Source organism: Triticum urartu, chromosome 7 (assembly GCF_003073215.2).
Source record: "Triticum urartu cultivar G1812 chromosome 7, Tu2.1, whole genome shotgun sequence".
Lineage (NCBI taxonomy): Eukaryota > Viridiplantae > Streptophyta > Magnoliopsida > Poales > Poaceae > Triticum > Triticum urartu.
In genome coordinates this window covers 629,387,694-629,392,996 of record NC_053028.1, presented here as the reverse complement: position 1 = coordinate 629,392,996, position 5,303 = coordinate 629,387,694, and positions in this window count along the sequence as shown.

The window sequence follows — 5,303 nt, the reverse complement described above, 5'->3', positions numbered from 1 at the left end:
TCGTACTCGCCCAATCCCAACAGTTCTTTATGTTTCGTGCGAGCCAGAATTTCAGTGCAGCCCAGACATCAGAACGGGGTCCCAAAGTTCGTCTGTGGGTTTACTTGTGGGTCCTTGGTAACACAGGGAGATCCAACTCCAGTCTGGCGTCAATCCCTTGGCGCTGAAGGAGCTCTTGAATAGACTCCAAAACGGTCGGGCACGATCTCAAACTTCTAGGGTAGGTGTTTGTATGTTCAGTTAAAAAAATCCTGTGTATTTATTTTTCTTGTTTTTTCACTCTTGTTTTTAAAGGTGGATTTCTTTACTGATTCAAATATTGTCTTCTTTCTCTTTTTGAAAGTAAAACTAAACAAAGGGTGTGTGTTAATAAAGCAAAAGGTAGTTTGTTGCAATGATAGATAATGATGTTGAAGTGGCTCGATTTTTGTAGGGTTTCGGTGCACCTATGATTTGTCTACAGTTCTGCATTTTCTTTAGAGACAACCCCTCAAGTTTCTACCATCGACCCATTGTTGCCATATTTTTTTCTCGGATGATTTACAGTGCTTTGTCTAATTTGATTTGGATTCATTTCATACTTTTTGTATGCCCACCACGTGCAAACTGCCTGGTATTAATGTGCAATGTTCAGAATTTGGCACGGCTAAACTTAAAGCAAGAACATGCTGCACAACTGAAGCTCTAGTACAGGCAAACTGTGGTAGTATCTAGCTGCGGGGAGAACCATTTCTTCTACCATAGCTACCGCTCTAGTGACAGATGGTAAGTGCATCGATCGGTTACTAACGTGTCCATCACATTTTGATGAATGTACACCTGAGCAAAACTAGACAGTGCTTACTAATGGCATTCCTAGAGAGATTTTAGTCGGTTGTGGTGTCGCGCGTATCTATTCAAGGCCGGCGGGGAAGTACAAGTGTTCTCCAGTCTCTGAATCTAGATTCCGCCGACGAATTTCGTTCACTTCATAGCAATGCTAGCCAAAATCATAAAATTGGATTGACACGTTTTTTTACATAGGGCTCAGACATAGTTATTTTAAACCAATCAAGTTGCATACAATTCTATGCAGCTGATCAAGTGCCATTAGATAAAAAATCAATGGTCACATATTGATCTATTCTTTGAAAAGAAGTTTCTTTGCCTATGTAGAAATGAACCATGAATGAGTAGCTCAATATTTGCCAAGCCACTGGCAAAACATGTGCAATAACTCTCCGCATCTAATATCGTACATGATCTATGCTCTTCACAGCATCAAATCCATCACCTTTATTACAAAAAAAATCAAGTTCGACTACAGCCTGCGTACTATAAGACATTCTTTCCTGTCCTAATGATTATTTGATATCAATTTCCTAGCGTTGGAAGAACTAGCGATGATATGCCGTCGTTCTCTTTGAATTTTTGGCTTGCTATCTCAACAGTCTAGCTATTGGATGGGACTGTGAGTGATAGGTATCCGAAGAGACGTAGCAACACGAATTTTGGGTTTTTGCTGAGAGAGTCAACAATAAACAATAGTGTACGCCGGGAGCTGGAATCTGCGACGTCGGAGGTGCAACAGGCGACGTCGGTGCTGCGACAGAAAATGCGGCAAGCTAGCATGCTGAGATGGTGAACAACCATGGTCCTGAGACTAACATGATTGAAATTGTGACCGAAGACTTCAGTTAAATGTGGTATCCTTTTCTCACAATATTTCTACTACAATTTTCCTGAGAGTAGGTACTCGATAGAAATTGAATATTACACAACAAGCTTGCTTAGCAAGTTTCACTTTGGCCGAGATCAAACTAAGTTCAACATAATCAGAACACAACTGGCACGATAAGCCAATAAGGAGAAAACTAAGAAGCAAAGCACGGGTGATTGCACTAATTACCGTAGCTCCTCTGCACTTAATTGTATGCTAGATAAATATGTCATATATTATCCGGAAAGTACTACTTCAGTACTCAAGAACAAAAGGAAAATCAAAAGAAGCTTCGTATGTATAGAATACATGCTGGAAACCTTAGATGAAACGGTAAGAAGTCAAACACACGGGCAGCATCTAGTTCGCTTCAATTTGCAAGAGAACACATGCATATATCTATCTTAATGTAATACTTGGCCAAACAAGGTTTTCTTGGAAAGAAAATGGAGATTAACCAAGTGATCTAAACGCTCTTATATTTCTTTACAGAGGGAGTAATTAGTTCACTCCAGTGCTTGGTTGTTCCTGAAGAGACTGACTACACAAAGCGACATGGAGACAAAGGGATCTACTTGTTGCTAGTTATTCAGTGAATTGGTTGACTTCCAAAAAATTGTTAGATGATGCAAGGGACAAATAGTCAGTTGCCTTGCCTATTCAATACATGAGTTTGTTATTAGAGTTGTAGCATGAAGTTTGCATGCATCTCTGAAGTCTGAAGGCTGTAGGTTATTATTTGAAGTGACAGCGGACCATGTGGCGGCACTACAGCAGTGACCTTACTATATCTTTTGCTATGTTTGTCACTGAAAAGTGATTCAGTAACCACGCATAGTTAGATAACATCGATTCAGAACGGCATGTTTATACATAAGTTTAGTTTCAGCACTGACCTTGCAACACAACAAACTACATATAGCAGGTCCGTCTATAGATATGTTCATGCGTAATAACATGGGTATTAAACTAGCTGAGAGCTCATAACTACTCCCTCCGATCCAAAATAGCTGACCCAACTATGTATTAACTTTGTATTAAAGTTAGTATAAAGTTGAGTCATCTATTTTGGAACGAAGGGAGTATAACAGTTGGGGGGCTTGAGGAAACATCGAAGTAGCAACCAAACCACTCAAATGTCTGGACTTTATTTTGCTGGCAAACAACATTTGCAAAGCAAAAAAAGAAACAAACACAAATAGAAGAGAGGCTGGTGCGAAGGCAGAGTTGAAGGAACCCACGATATAGATGTCTGTCAACTGCTAAACTTAAAAGCAAGAACATGCTGCTCAACTGAAGCTCTAACTAGTACAGACAACTGTGGAAGTATCTAGCTGCAGAAAAAGAGAGGTGAGGAGAACCGTTTCTTCCACCGCAGCTATATACCATTCTGATGATGGATATGGTGCTCTATTAGTATGTTATGGTAAGCATCCACCGATGGTAATTGTATCGGTTTCTAATGTGTCCATCAGATATCAATGAATGTACAGCCAAGCAAGACAAGACTAATGTCATTCCTAGAGAGATTTCAGTCGGTTACGACGTCGTCGCCAGGCATCGCTTTCGCGGGGGCGCCGATTCATTAAAGGTCGAGTAGGACGTACAAGTATTCGTAATCCTTAACGGGTTAGGTGTATACTGACCGCAAACTGTAGTTAGATTTATTCTTAGGTCTCTGGATCTAGATTACAGCACGGAATTTCCTACACTAGCAATGCTAGCCAAAATAATAACATCGAACTGATATGTATTTTTACAAAGGGTTGAGACATGGTTATTTCGAATCAATCAAGTTAAGTCTATGCAACTCCTCAATTGCCATTAGATAAAGAATCAATGCTCATGTGATGATCGATTTATAGAAAGAAGTTTCTCGGCCTATGTAGAAATAAACCATGAATGAGTAGCTCTATATATCTGCTAAACCATTGACAAAACATGTGGAATAACTCTCCACTCCTAATATTGTACATTTTCTCTTGATGGCCAATCCATCACCTTTATTACAGAAATTTTCAAGTTCAACAGCCGCGTACATATTTATAAGCCTCCCTTCCCACCCCGATGTCTATCTGAGGTAGCAATTCCCTAGCATTGGAATAACTAGCGATGATAGATTTTTTGTTCTCCTCTTTCACTTTTTTGCTCGCCGACTCAACAGCCAGCCCCTGGGTGGGAGTGAGATGCATCAGGAGAGAGGTAGCAACACAAAGGATGGCAATTTGCTCAGTATCTCAAAAACCGTGTACGCGGGAGTTGGAATCGGCGACGCCGGTGCTGCGATCCTGCGTGGTTTGATGCCAAGACGCGGCAGACACGGCTCCCGATCCACCTCCTCCCTTGTTGACACAAGTCAGTCTTTGGTGACATGTACTAAGTTCATTTCAGCCGATTCCTTCCAGCCGGTCGAGCGGAGACCCAGACGAATACGACGAGATACACTAGTACGGCTAGCAACCTGATGGATTCCGCCAGCTGCACAGCGGAAAACTAGCAAATCCCTGGATCAATTATGTAGGAAAACACTCACGGGACCGGGAAGCAAAGGTGAGCTGGGTTTGAAGATAGGCTAAAGAGCATCTCCAACAGGCATGCAACACGCAGCGCGTAAAAATAAAATTGTTTGCAGCGCCGGAATAGCCAGTTCTTGCATGTTGCTGTAGCCAGCACTCTAGCGGCCGCTGCAAAAAATTGCGCGCGCGTCGCTTCAGCAGAAGCGGTATATTTTTTTACTACTTGTCGTCTTCTCCTTCTACTCCGACTCGATACACATTCGAGATAGTCATAGATAAGCATAGATAGTTAAATAAAAAGATACATAGATAGATAAAAAAGATACATAGATAGTTCATAGCATAGATAGATAAAAAAAACATAGTTCAACTACTCCTCGTCGTCCTCCGACTCCGAATCCGCCACAGTGATGTCCTCTTCTGATGTCTGAATGAAGGTTTCAAGATACCGATCGTCGTCGGAGTCCCGGGTCGACGTTGCTCCTAACTCGATATTGAATTGAGCGGACGCCTTCCGCATACGCCTGTCCTCACGATAGGCAGCCTCGTGGGCGGTGTGAAAAGTGCCAAGCCCGAGGCGCATGTCGCCGGACGCCACGGTAGCTCGAAACTCCCCGGTGGCGCGGCGAGAAAGAGGGGAGAGAGCGGCAGAGGGCGCGTGGCGAGGTGGCGAGCAATGAGAGGGTGCGTGGCGGGTGCTGTATTTATAAAGCGCGTCGGACGCCGCGCGCCTGGCTGTTTTTTCGCGCGCGTGAGTTTTCCGCGCCCGTTGAAGCGTGCGAAACCGTCCCACGCACGTGAAACCCCACTTTTACAGTGCGCACGTGTTTTTTACAGCCACTGTTGGAGATGCTTTAATGGTGCTCCTCACTACCTAGTAAGAGAGGGAATTTGTGTTGATGGTAATCTAGTTTGGGACAGTGCTCCCTCTAATTTAATTCTTCAGATTATTTCCTCATAGATCTCTGAGAACTTTGTTTAAATAAAGATTTTTAAGTAATCTTCCCCTAATAATGACAAAGGAGCTACTGCATCTAGTCGTCCGTCGGTGTGGCATTATTATAGAAAAGTCCCCACACTTTCTGGTA